The sequence below is a fragment of the Urocitellus parryii genome, chromosome 11, assembly GCF_045843805.1.
Source record: "Urocitellus parryii isolate mUroPar1 chromosome 11, mUroPar1.hap1, whole genome shotgun sequence".
In the NCBI taxonomy this organism is placed as follows: Eukaryota; Metazoa; Chordata; class Mammalia; order Rodentia; family Sciuridae; genus Urocitellus; species Urocitellus parryii.
Window position 1 is genome coordinate 7,832,981 of NC_135541.1, and position 22,772 is coordinate 7,855,752.

At 46.3% G+C, this 22,772-nt stretch overlaps 1 pseudogene; it reads right to left on the bottom strand.

Annotated features, from left to right (window-relative positions):
- Window positions 1-199: 199 nt before the first annotated feature.
- LOC144249158 (PRAME family member 8-like) lies at window positions 200-22,528 on the bottom strand (annotated as a pseudogene).
- Between the last annotated feature and the right edge of the window lie 244 nt (window positions 22,529-22,772).

Here is a 22,772-nt window from a genome sequence, read left to right on the forward strand (position 1 = left end):
TATACAGACACATATGGCTGTATGCAGAGGGTCCAGTCTTCAAGGAGTTCCTTCCAATGTGTCCCCTGCTTCAGTTTCCTTTCCCCATCCACATTTCAAGCAGTGTCTGAAATGCTGGGCTCTGAGTTTCCTTCACAATCATACTACATCCTGGTTATACCTCCAGTTGCCTAGAAGACAGCTTTTTATGCACACCCAACTAGGCAGCTGTTGGACAGGAACAGTGAATGAGGCCCTGGTTGTAGAGTAACACAACATTGAGGCCACATTGAGGACATGGGACAGTACAGAACACAAGGGCATTTGGCTGCCTAAAGTCCTTCAATAGTGCCGTGAGCTCAGCACACAGTTGGGAACATCTCCCGGAGTGGATGGCACTCTGTGCATCATAGCTCTCCAGAGGGGCAGGGTACAGTTCTATGCTCAACTGACTCACCCTGGCAGTGTGAAGCAGCAGGTCCCTCAGGACTGACATGGAGATGCGGTTCCCCAAAAAGCACAAGATCCTGAGCTGAGAGCAGTGGCTCAGGGCAGGCAGGATGGCTTGGAGCTGGGAGTCTGTGATCTCACAGGCTTCCAAGTCCAGGCTCCTCAGGGTGGCTGCAACAGTCTCCAGAAGAATTTGGAAGGGCTCCGGACTGAAATTGGTCAGTTTGATGCCCCTTAGATCCAGTCATCTGAGCTGGCTGGTGTTTGGGCATCGGGAAAGGTAATTCCAGTTAGAATCTGAGAGCGGGCAGTTGGTTATTGAGAGGGCCTCTAGGGGGGTCTTAGGTGCCTAAGGAGAAACCAGGCAGTTAGTTCTGAGGGAGAAAATGAATTGGCCTAAACCCAATGTCTCCATGGCCATCCGAACATGGTTGACATTTTGCAGAATCTGCCCGTTCAGGTAACCCCATTTCAGTCTGAGCCTTTTACCACCACTTTTGTGACCAGGTGGATCCACCATCTCTAAGACCCCCATCCTCAAAAACAAGCAGAAAGCCACATCTCTGGTCAGAGGAGGTCAAGGGGAGTCATGTACGAACGGTAAACCAGGCAAGATGTGACAAAACCTACTGGGGTTAACCCCGGCAGGGTTCACACCCTGCTCCCTCAGCAAGGCCTCCATCCCTGCTCCTCACCCTGGACTGCAGATTCACTACCTGGAGCTCAGAACCGCCTTCCTTACATGAGCATTAGAGGTGGGTCTCTGTGCTCCCAGCTGGAGAGCACAGAGCTTCCCTGTTGGGTGTACAGGTGTAGGACTTCCCCTCCTTCATTGCCCTCTCCTCTACCCTGCTTTGCACCTCTGTTGCTAGACAGGCCTCCCAGAAAAGGATCCTCACCCGCCCTCACTAGCTCCTGTTCTCCCCAGCTGGCTTCTAAGCAGAGTTTTGCTTCCCAGACCATGAACCGTGGTTTAATCCTTTGCTCTAACACAGGTTAGGAGATCGAGCTTCAGGATACAATAGAAACCGATGATGGGTTATTTACCTTCCAGTGTCTTGTTCACCACGAGAGGGTCAGTGGCTGGCACACAGTAGGTGCCCTTTCATATTTACTGATACTGCAGAGGATGCTCACCCCCCTTACTCACCCCAGCACCTGCTCCAGGTGGCCCTCGAGGAGGAGGACAGCATCCACACAGAACTTCCGCAGGCAGTCCATCCTGAGGAACTGTGAGGTGAGCTGGGAGAGCAGCCTCTCCTGCTCCTCTGGGGAGGTGTGGGCAGGCACGCGGACCTGGGAGACAAGCAGCTTCCTCAGGTTCCTCATCTGGCCCAAGAAAGGAGCATAAGCAGCCAAGGTGGAGGGCGCCCAGGTGCAGTGCACTTCCACCTTCTGCACAGAGTCCAGCTGCAGCAGTCTCAGGACCTTCCTGGTGTGGCCAGTGGGTTTCCCAAAGATCGTCAGCCTATTGCAACACAGGTGCAGCCTGTCCCTTCTCTGTGTGACCCACAGGAACAAGTGTTTCAGGAATTCATCCAGGGTCCTTTTTGTGAGGTTCAAGTTTATGAAAACATTGAAGGGTGGCTTAGCTAACATTGCTGGACCATGTTTCAGCATGTGATTCTTCTTCATGTCCTCTGGTGAGCAGGCATCGACCATGGCTCCTGACCACATCCTCCAGAAGTTGTGGTGAACATTCCGCAAATCCAGCACCTGCAGTTTCCACCTCCTGCGGGGACCACAGCAGAGTCTCAGCCCTGAGGCCCCTTCCTTCCCCTCTCAGCTGCTGCCCCCTGCCACACCTCTTTCTTCTTCTTTTTTTTTTTTTAAAGAGAGAGTGAGAGAGGAGAGAGAGAGAGAGAGAGAGAGAGAGAGAGAGAGAGAGAGAGAATTTTTTTTTTTAATATTTATTTTTTAGTTCTCGGCGGACACAACATCTTTGTTGGTATGTGGTGCTGAGGATCGAACCCGGGCCGCACGCATGCCAGGCGAGCGCGCTACCACTGAGCCACATCTCCAGCCCACCTCTTTCTTCTGTCTTGCTTTTCTCCACCCACGTCCCTCCAATACAGGCTGCTGACCCGACCTGTAGCAGCTGAGTGAGGGGCAGATTCAGCCCTCTTTAGGGGTCACCGCAGCTGCCACAAGCACCCTCCACATCAGGGTCACATTCCCAGATGGGGCTCAGCATGGCCAAGGCCTCTCCAAAACCTCTCTGGTGGCACTCTTCAGCACCCAGTCTCCCCACCCACAGCCATCACTTCCCTGGTCCCCAGGGTTTTTCCAGGCCACCTGGGTCCCCCTCACCTGGGGCGATCCTGCTGGGCAAGCAGCAAGTCCAGCCCATCCAGGGCCACTCGGAGCATCTCCTGCTGTGGCTGCCTCATCAGGGCGCCCAGGGGCAGGCAGGTGAAGGGCCAGGCCTGCACCATTTTCTTCAGGACCTCAGTGTGTCCCCTGCTGAAGGCCTCCACAAAGAGTGGTGGGAAGAGCTCTATGGGCAGGTCCTCTAGTTCCAGGACGGCCCTGGACTTGTCGCTCAGCAGGCTGCGCCCTGCCAGCTCCAGCAGTGTGGGTGGGGACTAGGTGCTCATCCTGGGGAGTCTGAAAGAAGAAGGATCCTGGAAAATGGTCCAAGGAAAAGGCCACTATCTCATACATGTGCAGCCACTGGTAAGGGGTACGGGGGAGTCTAAAAGCTCACATCACCCGTAATGAGGGAAAGCCTTTGATTATTATTTTGTCCTTATAAAATGGGAAGTGGAGTGTCATAACGCAGTAGGCTCCTCAGTTTCAACAACTACCATGGCTGGGAAAGGACTAGCCCTCAAATGGATGATGTTACTTATAATTTTAAAAAATTAAATATGCAATTATAAAGTATGTACCCATATTATAAAAGATTGGAAATTACAGCAGAGTCACAAGGATATCTGTTACCCATGTGAGATTCTACCATCTTCTGGGGAGTGAAGAGACAAAATGAATTAGAATAGAGTCTGTGAATTGTTACATAATATGGTTTTAAGGTTTTTGTTTAATATGTTTAAACAAATTATAAAATTACAAAACACATAGGCCATAAAGTATCATGTTTTGGAGGGATAGTATTGGGGATTGAACTCAGGGCATTCAACCAATGAGTCATTTCTTCAACCCTATTTTGCATTTAGTTGGAGACATGATCTCACTGAGTTGTTTAGCACCTGATGTTGATGTGGCTGGCTTTGAACACTATTCCTCCTGCTTCCTCAACCTCCTAAATTGCTGGTTTTATAGGCATGTGCCACCAAGCACAGCAAAAAGTATAATTTTAAGGATGCACAATATAAATATTTTTATTATCAGAAAATAGAATTCCAGGGCTGGGGATATGGCTCAACAGTAGTTCACTTGCCTGGCATGCGTGGGGCATTGGGTTTGGATCCTCAACACCACATAAAAATAAAAAATAAAGATATTGTATCTACCTAAATCTAAAAAATAAATATTAAATAAAAATAAATAAATAAATCTTCCTTAAAAAAATATAATTCTAATCAATTAGATTGAAATAGGATTGCAATCTACTTAAGTAATTTAAAAGTGGGTGGGGCTGGAGCTCAGTGGAAGAGCAGTTGCCTAGGACATGTGAAGCACTGGGTTTGATCCTCAGCAGCACATAAAAATTAATAAATGGTGGGCTGGGCATTAGGTCAGTTGGTATATGCTTGCCTCATATGCACAAGGCCCTGGTTTTAATCACTAGCACTGCCAAATAAATAGATAAAAGAATGCAGTCCATGTAAATTTATTTATTTATGTATTTATTTATTTATTTATTTATTTATTTATTTATTTATTTATTTATATTAAATGCGGGACCTGTGTGCACAAGCCTATAATCCCAGGGGCTCCGGAGATTGAGACAGGAGGATCATGCATGCAAAGTCAGCCTCAGCAGGAGCCGGGCTAAGCAATTTAGTGAGATCTTTTCTCTAAATAAAATAAGAAATAGGGCTGGGATGTGGCTCAGTGGTTGAGTGTCCCTGAATTCAATCCCTGGAAAGCCCCCCCCCCAAAAAAAAAGAAAAGAAAAAAAGAAAGTGGAAATCTTAATGTTCAGGATAAAGGTAAAACCACTGAGAGGCAAACCCTAAGTCCTAAATTGGTTCATGAGGAAAAACAGAAAATTGTTCCTGAATTCCCACAGGTGAGGAGGTGAGGAGGTGATGCTCACGGCGATGTGGGACTTACGGGATCTGTCCAGTTGTGCGGCGTGCTCAGAGTCTCAGCATGTCGTGATAGTTCTCCTTGGGCTCCAGGACTCTTGTGTTTCTCCTCTGGCTCCGCAGAAACTTTTATGCACCTCCCAGACCACGCCCCCACCTCCACCTTTTGACTAGTATCCAATCAGAAAGCAGTATCTAATCACATGCCCCAATCTCCACCCAGGTAATCCTGATCGGATTTTCTTTCTCCAGATTAATTGACTGAATCCCATGTTTTTGCAGGAGGGCAGAATCAGGGAGAGTGAGGGCCAGGGTTGCCTCCGTCCATGTACTCCACACGGAGGACTGAATTTTGCCCATATGTGACTCTCCTGTTCCTGCCTGGAAGACAGAAAAGTACTGAATCCCTACAGTAAGAAAAAACAAAACCCCCCAAATATCATTGTGATATCTTTGCCATATCCAAAATATTTTTTAAAAAATATTTCCTAAAGATTCCATAGTAAAACATCTTTTTGAAGATACTAGTGTCATCCACGAAGAAAACAGATGGAAACCAGGTGTCCAACAGTCACGTAGGTGTGACATTACCTTGCAGTAGATCAGGGCCACTCAGGAGGAAGAATGGACACCAAGGGTGAAATCAGTCTTCTAGACTTGGGGCAAGACTTGTCCTGTTTGTCTGTTTGAACTGGGGATTGAACCCGTTGGTGCTCTACCACTGAGCCACATTTTAGGCCTTCTCCCATTTTTTGGGGAGGGGGATTTTAAGACAAGGTCTCACAAAATTGCTTAGGTCCTCACTAAGTTTCTGAGGCTAGCCTCAAACTTCCCATCCTCCTTCCTCAGTCTCCAGAGTCACTGGGAACACAGGCATGGGCTGACATGCCCCACCAGATGGAAATATTGAAATGCAGAGAGGGTGGAAACTGTGGGCAACTTGGAATGTTGGACAGAAAGACACAGGTTTGGATACCAGGTGTCCCTGACTTCAGGACAGCCACCACCTGAGAGCCTTCCCTCAGAATCAGGGACCCCCAAGGCACATCTCCCAGGCAGTTCCCAGGGCCCTTTGGGCTGTGAGAAGTACACAGACAGAGGAAAATATGAAGAGTCTAAAAAGCATAATTCAGGAATTGAGGACAGAGAGACAGAAAGAGAGGGAGTGCTTGGATGGTGAGCCATGTGAGGGGAGGACTTACAGGGGAGATGTAGAAGGAATGGTTTGATTGGCAGCAGTTACAGAATTGCATTTCTGCTTCGTTGTTCTGTCTTTGTGTTAGTCAGCTTTTTCACGCTGTCACTAAAATACCCAACCCCAACAACTACAGAGGAGGAAAAGTTTATCTGGGGACTCATGGTTTCAGAGGCCTCAATCCAAAGACTGCAGGCTCCATTGCTGGTGGCCTCACCTTCAAGGTGAGGCTGAACATCATGGTGGAAGAGTGTGGCAGAGGGAAGTGGCTCACATCATTAGAAAGCAGAGAGAGAGAGAGAGAGAGAGAGAGAGAGAGAGAGAGAGAGAGAGAGATGGCCCCTTGCCAGATACAAAATATACACCCATATTCACACCCCAAGAATCAGCTTCCTCCAGCCACACTCTACCCACCCCCACTTATCCCTAATCCCATCAGGGATTGATTCACTGAGTAGGTGAAGGCTCTAAACCAATCATTTCTCCTGGAAAACAGTGTCATATGTGAGCTATTGGGAGACACAGAATCTAAACCATTATTGCTCTTTAGGCTCCACAACAATTGAAATCTAGTCTCTGACTGAATTCTAAATTTCTCTGCCATTTGTCTGTGTGTAGCCAGCTGAAAGGGTGACTTCACACCACAGCCCTGCCTTCTCTTACCACCCTTGACTTGGTGCAGGAGGCAGGTAGATGTTACTGTCAACCTGAGTCACAACAGACAGTGGCTCTCCAAAGAACAAGGGTAGTCAGACATAATAGGGCAGGAATGCAGGACTCCCAAAGAAAGATGAGTCAGAGCCCCATCCAGGAGGCAAAGGGAGACCGGGTGTCAAAGGCAGCTTTGAGTCAATTCTCACTGGCTCCACAGATTCAGTACCAAGGGTGGCCTCAGTTCAAGGACAACAGGCAGCGACTGGCCAGGTGTCCTCCTAGAAAACATGGGGGTACATGGTGGGGTAGTTTTATGCACAGCTGAGGTTGTGGCTGACTGGTTTGTGATAGTTGTTGCACGAGGCAGTGCTGCCCACTGACCTTCTCCTCACAGCACCCTCGCTCCCCCTCATCAGGTTTTCACACACGTTACTCCCTGTTGATTTGAATGTCATTTATTTGTCCCTCTTGTGATGAAGATCTTTTCTCCTGAAGCATCTTGAATCATCCATTCTTTGGTTAGGGTTTGATTCTATCTTAGTGCCAGGATGCACTTGTCCTGGTTGGTTCAGTCCCCACTGGGGGAATTACTGGATGACTAGGAATCAACATAGAGACCATTGAGCCACATTTGAGCAACAGGTGGTTTTTCAGAGAGTGGCTCTCAGGCTCCCTCTACCTGGAAGTCACTGTTAAAATCAATTTTGTCTGTTCAATAGGCATTGGCTCTCTCATCTCCAGGTCCAGGCCTCTGATTTTCTGTTGGGAGCTGGATTTTGCAGAAAGTTTATTGTTTAGGTGTTCGTTTTAAAAAAAAATTGGTGGTGATTTTATTTAGTTTTAATTTTCTCTAGCAGTGGGGATTAAACCTAGGGAGGGTTTAACACTCAGCTACATCCACAGCCCATGTATTTATTTATTTATTGAGACAGGTCCCTCACTAAATTGCTCAGATTGGGGTCAAATTTGAGATCCTCATGCCTTAGCATCCTAAGTAGATGGGATTACAAGTGTGCAGCACCACACCCTATTTTGATTTAAAATTTAAAAAGGTAGAGCATTTGCCTAGCATTCAGAAGAACCTGGATTTGCACCCTTGCATGAAAAGTATAAATAAATATATAGATAAATAAATAAGCAAACAAAAAAAATAAGAAACCTGTGTTCAAGAACACTATTTAGAGTTGTTTTTCTTCTTTTTCATTTCTTTCTTTTTTGAAAAACTTTTTTGCATGAAGCTGATTATAGTTACTTTTATGGAAAAAATCTGAATGGTTACACTTTCTGATAAACACTTAGAATACCCATGCTTAAAAATGTGTTGATAATTTGCTTTAACCAGCTATTAACAAGGTAATTTGATTGGCATACATTTTAATATAGTTTCCTGAAGTATGTCTGAAAACATATGAGAATGTTTATGAATTTAGTGGAATTTTGAAGCAAATATTAATAAAAGAGCCAAATAAATGTAACTTGAACAAGGTTATATCCTGTCTTATTTGACAGGGCTTCCCATCTCACAAATTAGGCTAATTGCCTTAATGTCTTTCTTCTAGAATTACCTTGAGAAATTCTGGAGCCCTGTGGAACATCCCAATGTTAGCTCAAGGTCAAGTGACAATGTAGAATCTGATCCTAGAGAAGTTAGTCAACAATCTCAAAAGGTTTAAAGCACTTAATGAAAGTAAGGGCCTAGATCATTATGAAACATAAGTAATTTAGCAAAAATGCTGAAAGATTTTGAAACCTAATATAGAAAGTTGTGTCATAGGAAACAATAATTCAAATTTTAACAGAGATGACTCAGTTTTTCTTTTTCCAAGTAATCAGAGACCTTCTTAAAACCAACCTGAAGCTAGGAAGACTGAGAGTTCAAAGCCAGCCTCAGCAAAGGTGAGGCACTAAGCAACTCAGTGAGACCCTGTCTCTAAATAAAACACAAAGTAGGGCTGGGGACATGGCTCAGTGGTCACGTGCTCCTGAGTTCAATTCCTAGGATCAATCAATCAATAAATAGTAAAAGGTTACTCCCCACAGCTCTAGGACTGAGCATTGAACCAGGAGCACTCTGCCACTAAGCCACACGCCCAGTCCATTTTGTTGTATTTTGAAACAGGTTTGCCAAATTGCCAAGTCTGACATGAATCTTGCCATCCTCCTGCCTCAGCCTTCTGAGAAGGTGGAACTACATGCATGGCTCATCTCACCTGGCTTCAAATGTACTTGTTAGAGTGCAGCTATTTGGTGGTTGTTCATCTGGAACATTCCACATGAAAGCTATCACCGTTTTGAATTATCTTTGGTATAATTTGTCCGCCAATTTCCAAATGTGCTTAAGAATGAACCATAATAATCTCAGTTGGAGTGCAGAAGAAAGGCTCTCCTGGCATTCCTTGGAGTTTGCAGGTCCCATTCTGTGTTTTACTAATCTCTTGGGAGCCAAGAGAAAAAATTTGATGATCTTTTTTGGAAAGTCAGGGGTTTGGAGGCAGTGTGTGTGTGTGTGTGTGTGTGTGTGTGTGTGTGTGTGTGTGTTTATGTGGTTTGGGTAGAGTCCTCCTGGAAGTTCCTTTGATCAAAATATCAGACTTAAGGACCTTCTCTTACATGGTCTCCTGCCTCCACTTTTGTCAGGTTTTGGTACAAATAAATTCATTTTGTTTCTGCAGAGTTTCATAGTAGCATCCTCAGTAGGGACACTGTGGTCATGGAACATTCTCAGCCTTTACACAGTCACCGTTGGCTCCCTTGAGTTGTCTGAATCTGATGGCAATCATTTGGCATGCATGTGGCTGCTGGATCATGTGTGTGTGTGTGTGTGTGTGTGTGTGTGTGTGTGTATAGTACTGAGGATTGAACCTGGGACAATTTACTACTGAGCAATACCCCCAGCTTTTTTTTTTTTTTAATTTTGAGGCAGGGTCTCTCTAGGTTGTCCAGACTGGCTTGAAACCTTCAAATCTTTAAACAATAAGAAAACAACTAACCCAATCAACAAATGGGCCAAAGACATGAACAGAGACTTCTCAGAGGAGGACATACAATCAATCAACAAGTACATGAAAAAATGCTCACCATCTCTAGCAGTCAGAGAAATGCAAATCAAAACCACCCTAAGATACCATCTCACTCCAGTAAGATTGGCAGCCATTATGAAGTCAAACAACAACAAGTGCTGGTGAGGATGTGGGGAAAAGGGTACTCTTGTACATTGCTAGTGGGACTGCAAATTGGTGGGGCCAATTTGGAAAGCAGTATGGAGATTCCTGGGAAAGCTGGGAATGGAACCACCATTTGACCCAGCTATTGCTCTTCTCAGACTATTCCCTGAAGACCTTAAAAGAGCGTACTACAGGGATACTGCCACATCGATGTTCATAGCAGCACAATTCACAATAGCTAGACTGTGGAACAAAACCGGATTCCCGTCAATAGATGAATGGATAAAAAAAATGTGGCATTTATACACAATGGAGTACTACACAGCACTAAAAAATGACAAAATCATGGCATTTGCAGGGAAATGGATGGCATTAGAGCAGATTATGCTAAGTGAAGCTAGCCAATTCCTAAAATACAAATGCCAAATGTCTTCTTTGATATAATGAGAGCAACTAAGAACAGAGCAGGGAGGAAGAGCAGGAGGAAAAGATTAACATTAAACAGAGACATGAGATGGAAGGGAAAGGGAGAGAAAAGGGAAATTGCATAAAAACGGAAGAAGACCCTCAATGTTATACAAAATTACATATAAGAGGTTGTGAGGGGAATGGGAAAAAAAACAAGGAGAGAAATGAATTACAGTAGATGGGGTAGAGAGAGAAGATGGGAGGGGAAGGGAGGGGGGATAGTAGAGGATAGGAAAGGTAGCAGAATACAACAGTTACTAATATGGCATTATGTAAAATTGTGGATGTGTAACCGATGTGATTCTGCAATCTTTGTAATGTTTTGAACAACCAATAAAAAAAAAGAAAGAAACCTTCAAATCTCCTGTCTCAGCCTCCATGTTGCTGGGATTATAGGTGTGCACCATGGTACCTGGCCATAGAGCATTTAACACCTTTGAGAGATTGCATCACACCAGGAAGAAGCACCACACCTATGAGGAGAATGATAGCCTCGGACTGCAAAATTTCTCTGGATGAAGATTCCCAGGAACCGAGATTTATCCAACTGAATAAGTCCATGGTGGAGTGTGTTCTCATCTCATGAAAAGCACCCATTTCTTGAAAAACTTTTAGATTTTTATGAGAAACATCACTTTTCACGAATTAGGGCACAAACTCCTTTCTGATGAACAGCAGGACAAAGAGATCACTTCCCCTCTGGAGTGTGCCTGAGGCCAAATCGCTCTCAGACTGCACTGCTAGTAGGCAATTCAAAGGTTCAAACTGTAACAGTTGCTAAAATATTATTAAGTGAATTTTCCAATTTAGAGATTCCTACCTGAGGTAAAATTTCTCCTACAAAAGAATCCCTTCAGAGGATTGGTACTCTAGTCCATTTTCTGTTACTGTCATGAAATACCTGAGACATGCTTTTTTTTTTTTTAAGAGTTTTATTTAGCTCACAGTTCTGAAAGATACAAGGCCAAAATCAGGAAGCCCCCTTGGTTTGGCCTGTGGGAGGAAGCCAAAGAACAACCCGGGGCTCAAGGTCAGGCTTGTAAACAACTCTCAGAAGGACGGGCTCAGCATCCCAGGAGAACCATTCCTTTCTAAGAACACACAAAGCTTCCATTACCTGAAGCTTTGAGGGATAAATTGCACCAAACCATAGCATAGGGATAGAGCTAGATGAGATCACAGCCATCTCAGTCATTGTGGCCAGTTTGCCCACCAGCTGATCCCAAGCCCTAGAGGCCAACAAAGTTGTTAACAATCAAGAAAGATGTTGTTCCAGTCACTGATACCCAGACTTTTACTTCTCTTTCGACATCTATCTTTTACTGGGTATTTACCTCCCCTCACTTTTTATTTTTTATTTTGAGCCAGGATCTCCCTGAGTTCCTGGGGGTCTTTACATGTTCCCAGGCTGGCCTTGAACTTGCCATTCTCGTCCCTCAGCCTCCCCAGCTGCTGGGATTCCAGGCGCTCCCCCACCAGTCCTGGCCTGGCCTGTTTCTTAATATCCACTGACATGTCAGACACAGTATAGTTTTTGAGAATGTCCTGGTACTGCCCCAGTGGAAGTCCACTGTCTTGCTGTTGCTTGAGATACTTCTGCCTTTAGTCTCCAATAAGGGTCTTAAACTGTTTCTGGTATTAGGGAAGAAAAATGGAATTTATCATTCTTGGGGGTTCATTGTCCATGCAAACAAAACAAAAGAAAAACAAACAACATATGTTTACTAGATAAAGACCACAGAGATCCAGGTTTCCCACTCCTGTAATTGCAGCAACTCAGGAGGCTGAAGCAAAACGATTGTGCTCTTGAGGCCAGCCTGGGCAGCTTAGCAAGGCCGTGTCTCAACATGAAAAATGAAAAGGACTGGGCATGGAGCTCAGTGGTAGAGCACTCACCTAGTGATCCAGGGTTCCATCCCCTGTACTGAGACAGGCAGGAAGGAAGGAAGGAAAGAAAGAAAGATAGACCTGTGTGAACACCAGGAGTGAATGGTGGGCTCTTAGGGACACGAGAGATAGAAACAGGGCCAAAGGCACCTGTCCCTGTCTCCATGGTGGCTGTCACCTGGAGCCTTTTGGTTTCTCCTAAAGTGGGGTATTTCCCAGGCAGCTTCAACCCTAATCAGTTTCTATGTCTCTTGAGCCCATAAGGGAATTCTCTGTAGCATAATGAAAGGAGAGAGTTTGAGTAACCGCCAATCAGCAGTTGGGGAGCATCAGAGTTAAAGAGTTGAGCACTTTCACGCAACCTGTCAGACGCAAGTGCCTATGGGAAAATGCAAAAGGGTTCTTTGTTGGTGTGTGTTGGTGTTGCAGCTCCAGAAATTGAATCCAGGGTGCTGTCCTCAGAGCTCCACCCCTAGCCCTTTTTATTTATTATTATTTTTAGCTTCAGTGCAAATTTATTCTAATTCGTTGAAAATTGATAAACCATATCATATTGTAAAACTCAAATCACCAAAACATTCTTTCCCATTCCCCATATCTCCACTCTCTTCGGTTATCTCAGTAAATGACAGTCTCTACAATGAATCTCAAGTAACTAGAACTTTTTTTCTTTCATTATCTATCTATCTATCTATCTATCTATCTATCTATCTATCTATCATCTATCTATCATTCTAATTAGGCAAATATCACAGCAGAATGCATTTTGATTCACTGTACACAATTGCAGCACAACTTTTCCTTTCTCTGGTTGTACACCATGTAGCATTGCACCATATGTGCAGTCACACATGGCACATCCCTTTTTAAAATTTGAGATAGGCCTTGCTATCTTACACAGGCTGGCCTGGAGCTTGTCATCCTCCTGCCTCAGCCTCATGAGTGGCTGTGATTACACCCAGAGAGTCCTTTTGGTTTGTTTTTGTTGGTTTGGGGTGTGTCTTTCTCTTTTTCTTAAGAAATCACCCATATTTGTTTCACTTACGTTTGCAGTTGAAACAGGCATAGGATTATTTTTAAGACCTACATGGTGGTTTTAGCTGAGGAATATTTGAAGTCCAGCCTTCAAATTTGACTTGTCTTACCTTTTTCTTGCTTTTGGGCATTTCTTGAGGCAGCTGAGCAAGAGGGTTGAAATGGCAAAGTGTCAGTCTCAGGTGCCACCCTTGACTTGGTGCTTGGACCTTGAGACAGGTAGATGTTTCTGCCACACAGGTAACAACAGAGAGTGGCTCTCCAAACACTGACTTTAGAAGGGATAGGGAATGCATGATACCCAAGCAAAGAGAGTCAGGGGGCCCATCCAGGAGGCAAAGGATGACAGGATTTCAAAGGCCATATAAGGTGCTTTGAAACCATTATTATTGGCTGCAACAATGCAGTAACAAGGGTGGTCTTGGTCCAGGATGACAAGAAGCTGCTGAGAAGGGTGTCTTTTCATAAAAATATAATTTTGTGCAGGATGCAGTGGTGCATGTGTGTAATTCCAGAGACTCAGGAGGTGGAGGCAGGAGGATTGCAAGTTCAAAGCCAGCAAGAGCAACTTATTGAGGGCCTAAGCATCTTACTGAGACCCTGTTGCAAAATAAAAAATTAGAAAGGGTTGGGGATGTGCTTCAGTGGTATAGGAACCCAGGGTTCAATCCCCGGTACCTAAAAAATTTTAAAGAAAGAAAAATATTTTTTATGTACAATTTGTGGTGGATTTTGCATAAGGCTGTGGTTCTGTGAGTCTTTTGTTATGGCTCTGATTAGCAGGCAGTTGTGGTCCAGGATGCTCACTTCCTAGCACCCTGCCAGCCCTGCTGTGTTGGAATGGTGTCATTTTGATGGAAAACTTTCACCATTAGCTTCACCTGTAAGTACACAGTTGTTCACAGTTGATCAACATCCTCAGCAAGGACACAACCAGTGTTGGATTCCTTGAGTTGTCTGAAACTGATGGCAAAAGTTTGGAGTATGTGGTTGCAGAAATGTGTTTTGAAAGTAAAGTTACCACAATACTTGGAACAACCAAGAGATCTTTATTGCAGCAGTGCAACTGAGGAGAAAAAAAAGAGAAAGAAAAGAAAAAGAGAGCAATGGAGAGTAAAAGCAAGAGAAGAAAGAGAGAGAAAGAGCAAGAGAGAGGGGTCTGGCCCAAATCTAATGGGGTCTCTGGGTCTGCAAGCTGCCTTGTTGGCACAAGGGGGGTTGAGTGTTCAGCCTTGAGCAGGGGCTTGGGCATTTGGGCTTGAAGCAACAGGTGATAAAGAACAAGACAGAAGGGTTGGAGTGGCCAGGTCACCCTACATCTAACTTTGTTAGGCATACCCTGCAGACAGCTTATTCAGCCTGTCCTGAACCTAACATATTTAAAGCCCTTTAAAGCCAGGAAGGCAAGCATGGCGACTATAACAGAAATAATTGCCAATGGCCTAGGGAAAGGTATGCTGATCCTGCTTGCTTGCTTGATTGTTTATTTTTAGTATTGGAGATTGAACCCAAGGGAGCTATACCACTGGTTGCTAAAAGCTCAGTCTCCCTGATGCCAACCATATAAGGAATACACAGTTTTCAGAAAAAAGAAAAAGAATGTTTGTTAAATTGCTAGCAAAAGAGAAAATGTGGGAACTCCTGTTCCAATGGCTGTGTTTCTGTCCATCAGCAGGAACAGGTTTTTTAAAAGAGCAGTTTCAGAGAAAATGACATTAGAAAGGAGAAACTAGAAAGAAGAAGATCATGGAGGAGAGGTAATGGAGAAGATTTGAGGGAGAAAAATGTGAGTTTCAAAGCTACAAGAGATATGTAAAAGAGCATCAAGTAAGCCCCTATTGCACACGTAACCAATTCCTAACCTGCTGTTTTTTGGAGAAACTGGGGATTGAACACAATGTTGTTTGACCACTGAGCCATGTCCCAGGTCTCTTTTGTTTTTTATCTTGAGACAGGGTCTCACTAACTTGCGTAGGTTGTGCTTGAACTTACGATCCTCCTGCCTCAGCTCCTGAGTTGGTGGAATTACAGGAGTGTGTCACTGTATCCACTACAATCTATTTAAAAAAAAATACCTGTGCTCCCAAAGGATACAAGGGCAGAGAGGACTGTTTTAAATGAGTGTTAGGGGCTGGAGATGTGGCTCAGCGGTAGCGAGCTCGCCTGGCATGCGTGCGACCCGGGTTCGATCCTCAGCACCACATACCAACAAAGATGTTGTGTCCGCCGAGAACTAAAAAATAAATGTTAAAAATTCTCTCTCTCTCTCTCCTCTCTCACTCTCTCTTTAAAAAAAATAAAATAAAATAAAAAATAAAAAATAAATGAGTGTTAGGAGCTCGATATGGGATTCCCACAAAGTAGGTCACAAAACAAGTGGTAAGAAAGACCCAATAGAGTTCAGTCCATTTTGCAGAGAATTGAGAGGAGGTGGTGGGCTTTTGGGAGTGAGAAAAGTACCAGGTCACCAGGAGACAGAGTGGGGGAAAGAGAAGGGGCAGAATTGGCTTTGCCAGAACAACATCCCTGTGTTGCCAAAGAAGGATCCTAGTGTATGCAAGAAGGGGCCAGAAGAGATGAGGAGTAAGGGGTAGTGGAGAATCAGAGGGTGGTGAGCTGAGCAGGGAGGTGGGCTGTCCATACAGAAGCTCAAAGGGGAGGTGTCGAGTGGCTTCTTTGGGAGGGCCTGTGACAGAGGAAGAGCCAAGGAAGGAGTTTAGTTCAGTCTAAATGTAATTCAAGGGGCAGTAGACAGTGAGGGAAGCTCCCTTTGCCAAAGTGAAGGCTCTGATGAGGGCCACAAGTTCAGCCTGCTGATATTGGGAGTCGAGGCTCTTACACAACCGAGGCTAGAGAGACTGTTGCCTACCCTGCCCGTGAATTCCCTCCTGAAGGAAGAAGGAGCCATCTGGGAACCATGACTCAGAGTGAACTTGCGAAGGAGAAGGGATGGGAAGGTTGAGAATCTTGGTGCTGGGCCAAGATCGAAGTTAAATTTTGTGTATCAAGAAAAGATTTCTCACTGCCATCTCCAGGGGGTAGACTTGTGAGGAGGAAGGGAGGAAACGGGTAGAGTCACTTCCCATTGGGAGCCGGTGTGTGGATAAAGAAGAAGAGCCCTAGGTGAATGGAAAAAGGTGTGTGGTCAATGTCCTGGGCCCTCAGACTAGAGTCCAAACCAGCTCAATCCTCAGAGGGGAGAGAAAGTCTGTAGGATCAAGTCTGCTCTGCAAAGAGAGAGACAGCATCAGCAAGGAGGGAGAGCAAGTGTCGTGATTGGGCAGAAAATGGGGGAGGTTTTGAGACAGATGTGAATGGGCTCGTGGTGTGAGGTGATAGAAGGACTGGAAACATCCACCTCAGAAGTGAGTCATGGGAAGGTACCTGCCAACAGAGTAGGGGATGGTCCTAAGGTAAGGGTGAGGGTCAGGGGACCAGTAGGTGAGTCTGAATGGAAGCATCTATGAGGGAAGAAGCAGAGCATAGTCCCCAACTTTGTGACGATGTCCCTTCCCATGAGGGGAACAGGACACTGTGGAATGACCAAAAAGGATTAAGTAAAAATTAGAAATCCACAAGCACAAACAAGGCTAGGTGTCTGAAAGGGTTGGTAGTCGGCCCCCAGAACACCCTGAGGACTGAATATGTAGCCCCGGTGTCTAGGAGGAAGGAGACGGGCCTACCTGACATATGCAGTGTTACCCTGAGTTTCCGTGGAGTGATGGCAGTGGTTGGGTGATGGGGACCTGGATCTTTTCAGTCCTCTGCAGCCTGTCCTAAGAGTTAGAAAGGGCAACCCAAAGGGCCAGGTGGCTGGGACCCCCCATGTGCTCAGGGAATGTGAACAGCCCAGTGTCCCTCTTGATGACATTTAGGACAAAAATCCAGAAATTATGAGGCTTGGGACATGTACGAGCCCAGTGACCCATCTGACCACATTTAAAACATGGTCTGAGTGGTCCTGAGGGACCGTCCCATGGGCCAGTGACACCAGAGACAAATGGCTTGAACGAGCATCTGCTATCAGCTTTGGGATTTAGAAGCCCCCTCTCAAAGCATCTGTCACAAGGAGACAAAATTGCAATGTATGCAGTCCAGGGGAGAAATAAAGCATGTCCACGTGCTTTTACCCCTTTTCGTGCTTCATTTACTCAAATTACTCAATGCAATTTCACTCTATAGGTTCTTTTTATTTAATATTTATTTTTTAGGTGTAGATGGAAACAACACCATGACTTTATTTTATGTGGTGCTGAGGATTGAACCCTTGTCCCACCCATGCTAGGTGAGCACTCTACCACTGAGCCACAATCCCAGCCCTCTATAGGTTCTTAATCAAGAAAATGACAATCCTTAATGGTAGGCACCCCAATAGACATAATCAATTCACAGCAAACAATTTTAGATTAATTTTAAGCATTGCAAACACACTTAATCATGAGAGGCTAATGACAGACATTTCCTCTGCATGCTTATTCTTCTCAAGCCTTCTTGCTGAGCCAATCCCCCCCGCCCAAACACCCTTTATCTTGTAGGGGAACCAAAGAGTGCTTCTCCCTCCCTGTTCTCATGGGTAGATTTTAGGAGTCTCTGCTGTGTCCAACTTTCTCTTTTCTTTTTAGGACTTATAAGTTTCTTGGTTATCACCTGGATGGCCATCTTAAATGACAGCTGCCATTTTAAGGAAAACAGTTCACTTTCCTGACCAATGGTGTTTCTGAGAAAGGCTCACCAGCATTCAAATTAAACAATGCATTTCATTGTGTTCATATGGGCTCTGGTTCTCCTTACAGTTAGATTTTTTTTCAAATTAAAACTACCCCCTGGAGTCACATCAATATTGGATTTACTTATTCATTTATTTGTTCACATACATTTGTGGTTCTGGGGATGGAACCCAGGCCCTTCCACACCCTAGGCAAGTGCTTTACCATTGAGCTATGGACCCAGGCTCTCAGTTATTTCTTATGAAGTTCACTCATTTCTGAAGAAAAGCATGGGTTCTGGGTCCCTAGATTGTACAGGTGAAATTGGCCAGTGTTCCAGAAGGGTATCTAGACGTATTGATGCAGATGCACAAAGGAATGTGCACCTTTCAGTGGCACTCCAGAGAGTGGAACCCAGTCCCCTTCTGACCCAGCCACGCTTACACACCCGGTCCTGTTTGTCATGACATCCTACAGTTGTGGGCTGTCTCACAGCACAAATGAACCTAGAGTCAAAAGATGAGGAATTCAAAGAGCAGTCTGGGTGCTTTATCCCTAGGGCTGTGTGGGGACACATGCAGCTCTCAGTCCTTATACAATCCAAGGAGTCTGGACACACCAGAATATCTTCACGTACCTTTTTGTTCATGAAACCCCTTAAAACAACCAGTGATGTCACATCTCATATTGCAGATCTTCCTTTTCTTTATTTGATCCTAGAATCCAGCAGCAGAGCAGAATGAATGCTGTTCAGAACACCCCACCCCACCCACCACACATGCAAGTTAGACATAGAGCCAGAGGAAAGGAAGTGTCATAAAGAGGTGAGAGGCACACAGATCCCTATGTGGGGGACAGATGGGCTGGCTGTGTAGGACCTGGACTCTGCTACCTGTTCCAAGAGTGAACTGCAGTCTGCATACACATCCAACTGGGTTCTAGTTCCCTGTGTATGGAGAAGCCTTCAGGCCAAAATTAGAACACGTGCACAAGCAGCTTTGGGATAACTCAAAAGAAGACTGGCTGGACCTCCTTCTCCTCCTTGGATGGGAAGCTAAGGCTAAGGTCACTGCATAATCCCACCAACCTGAGTCCTCAGCAGGAGTCGTCATTTAGGGGATCTTGGTCTAGGACCAGACAGCACAGGCTGGGCCACCCTTTTGCCCACAGCCACCTCATCCTTACTCATCCTCTTATCATCTGCTGATTGAAAGCCTTGTGTCCCTGGGTAGGGAGAGATGGGAAATGTTAGTGGAAGATCTGTCAGTTATGAGCAGCCTTCTCCTCCACCAGAAGGTGGTAATTTATAAAGTTTTATTTAGACACATTTGCAAGTGTGATCTACCTATATAATTCTACTATTTTGATGAAAGCTAATTTGGATGGTTTCATTGGCCATGATTACATTGTTTCAGGAAAGACTTTGTAGCAGCATGATGGGCAAGGTTTTGTGAGGCCCAGAGACCCTATTTTATTCTCATTGCATCCGAAGACCAAGACACCAAGTTTCGAGGTCTATGTGGAGACCCACAAGTATGGGCGAACCTTGAGTGTCTGGGTGGCACTGAGGTCACCTGAGAAGGGCTTTTTGAAATTTTACTGTCCACTTAGAATGCTCCAGGCCTCCTGTGTTCCCCTACATGGATTATGCCACAGTGTAGCCACAGATAATGACCTGATTTCAGTTGGATGCCTTGAGTTTCTGGTAATTAACCTCATTGATCACCAAGAACTTGGTGGTATTTCTCCATCAGCCCCTGGAGAATTCCAGTGTCAAAATCAGAAAACTAGGTAAAACCACCATGGAAGATGTCAGAGGACTAATCTTGAGATTCCTTTCATTTCAGACTATTTATTTATGCACCATCCATGAAACAAAATAGTTTCTTCATATGTGCATAAAGCCTAAATCCAATTGTAAAAATCCAGGCCCCTTGTGATGACTCTATACAGACACATATGGCTCTATACAGAGGTTCCAATCTTCAGGGGCTTCCCTCCAATGTAGCCCCCAGCATCTGATTCCTTTCCCCATCCACACTTCAGGCAGTGTCTGAAATGCTGGGCTCTGAGTTTCCTTCATGATCCCTCTACATCCTGGTTATACATCGAATTGCGTAGAGGGCAGCTTTTTATACACACCCAATTAGGAAGCTGTTCGACAGAAACAGTGATTGAGGCCCTGGTTGTAGATGAATATGTGGCCACATTGAGGACAGGGCAAAGTATAGAAAATAAGGACCTTTGGCTGCCTGAAGTCCTTCAATAGTGCCGTGAGCTCAGCACAGAGTTGGGAACATCTCCCTGGGTGGATGGCACCCTGGGCATCATAGCCTTCCAGAGGGGCAGGGTATAGCTCTATGCTCAACTGGCTCATCCTGGCAGTGTGACAGAGCAGGTCCCTGAGGACCAACATGGAGATGCCATTCCGGAATAAGCACAGGGTCCTCAGCTGGGAGCAGCGGCTCAGGGCAGGCAGGATGGCTTGGAGCTGGGATTCCGTGATCTCACAGGCTTCCAAGTCCAACCTGTTCAGGGTGGCTGCAACAGTCTCCAGCAGAATTTTGAGGGGCTCTGGACTGAAATTGGTCAGTGTGATGTATCTCAGATCCAGTTGTCTTAGCTGGCTGGTGATAGGGCAGCGGGAGAGATAATTCCAGTCAGAATCTGAGAGCGGGCAGTTGGTTATCGAGAGGGTCTCCAGGGGTGTCTTCAGGTGCCTAAGGAGGAACCAGGCAGTTAGTTCTGAGGAAGAGGATGAATTGGCCCAAACCCAAGGTCACTGTGACCATCTGAACATGGTTGACATTTTGTAGAATCTGATCATTCAGGTCATTCCATTTCAACCTGAAACTTCCACCACTACTTGTATCCCAAGGTGGGTCCTCCATCTCTATGAATGTCACCCTCAATGACAAGCAGAAAGCCACATATCTAGCTCCAGGAAGTCAGGAAGACTCATGTGCCAAAGGCAAATCCAGGAAAGATGTGTCAAAACACACTGGGGTTAACCCCTGCAGGGCTCACTCCCTGCCCCTCAGCAAGGTCTCACTCCCTGCTCTTCACTCACAACCCCTGAGTCCTCACCTGGAGCTCAGACCTGCCTTCTCCAGGAGGGCATTAGAAGTGGGCTCCTCTGCTCCCAGAAGGAGGACAACAGGGCTTCCTTGTTGAACAGGTACAGGTGTGGGGGCGTCCCTCCTTCAAAGTCCTCACCTCTACCCTGCTTTGTACCCCTGTCGCTGGACAGGGCTCCCAGGGAAGGAACCTCACACCCACCTCACTAGCTCCTGTCCTCATCAGCTGGCTTCCCAGCATGATGTCACTTCCCAGACCATGAACCCTGGTTTAGCCCTTTGCTCTAACACAGGTTAGGAGATGGAGCTTCAGGATACAACAGGAACAGGTGATGGGTTATTTACCTTCCAGTGCCTTGTTCACCACGAGAGTCTCAGTGGCTGGCACACAGTAGGTGCCCTTTCAGATTTGCTGATACTGGCCTGCAGAGGATGCTCACCCCCTTACTCACCCCAGCACCTGCTCCAGGTGGCCCTTGAGGAGGAGGACAGCATCCATACATAACTTCCTCAGGCAGTCCATCCTGCGGAACTGCGAGGTGAGCTGGGAGAGCAGCCTCTCCTGCTCCTCTGGGGAGCTGTGGGCAGGCATGCAGACCTCAGAGACAAGCAGCTTCCTCAGGTTCCTCATATGGCCCAAGAAAGGAGCATAAGCAGCCAAGGTGGAGGGCACCCATGTGCAGTGCACTTCCACCTTCTGCACAGAGTCCAGCTGCAACAGTCTCAGGACATTTCTGGTGTGGCCGGTGGGTTTCCCAAAGATCTTCAGCCTATTGCAATACAGGTGCAGCCTGTCCCTTCTCTGTGTGACCCATAAGAACAAAAGAGACAGGAATTCATCCAGGGGCCCCTCAGTGAGGCACAAGTCTATGAATATCTTCAAGGGTAGCTTAGCTGCCATTGCTGCACCAAGTTTCAATGTTCGACTCTTCTTAATGTCCTCTGGTGAGCAGGCATCGACCACGGCTCCAGACCACGTCCTCCAGAAGTTCCGTGGAACCATCCGCAAATCCAGCACCTGCAGTTTCCACCTCCTGCGGGGACCACAGCAGTGTCTCAGCCCTGAGGCCCCTTCCTTCCCCTCTCAGCTGCTGCTCCCTGCTCCACCTCTTCCTTCTGTCTCACTTTTCTCCACCCACTTCCCTCCAATCCAGCCTGGTGCCCCCACTTGTACAGACGAAGGCAGGGGTAGGTACAGCCTCATTCAAGGGTCAGCTCAGCTGCCACAAGCACCTCCACATCTGGAAGCCTTTCCCAGATGGGGCTCAGCATGGCCAAGGCCTCTCCACCCCTCCTTGCTGGCAGCACAGGAAGCCTGTGGAGCACACTTCAGCACCCACTCTCCCTGCCTATACCCATCCCTTCCCTGGCACCGAGGGTGCTCCCTTCCAGGCCACCTGCGTCCCCCTCACCTGGGGCGATCCTGCTGGGCAAGCAGCATGTCCAGCCCATCCAGTGTCACTCGGAGCATCTCAGGCTGTGGCTGCCTCATCAGGGCCCCCAGGGGCAGGCAGGTGAAGGGCCAGGCCTGCACCATTTTCTTCAGGACCTCAGTGTGTCCCCTGCTGAAGGCCTCCACAAAGAGTGGTGGGAAGAGCTCTATGGGCAGGTCCTCCAGATCCAGGATGGCCCTGGACTTGTCGCTCAGCAGGCTGCATCCTGCCAGCTCCAGCAGCGTGGGTGGGGACTGGATGCTCATCCCGGGGAGTCTGAAAGAATAAGGATCCTGGAAAATGGTCCAGGGAAAAGGCCACTATCCCATCCATTGTCAGCCACTGGAAAAGGGGTACTGGGGAGTCTAAAACTCACCCCAACCTTAATGGGAGAAAGCCTTTGATTATTATTTTGTCCTTATAAAATGGGAATTGGAGTGTCATGTGACTTAAAGCACTAGGCTCCTTAGTTTCAACAACTACAGAGGCTCAGACAGGAGTTGCCCTCAC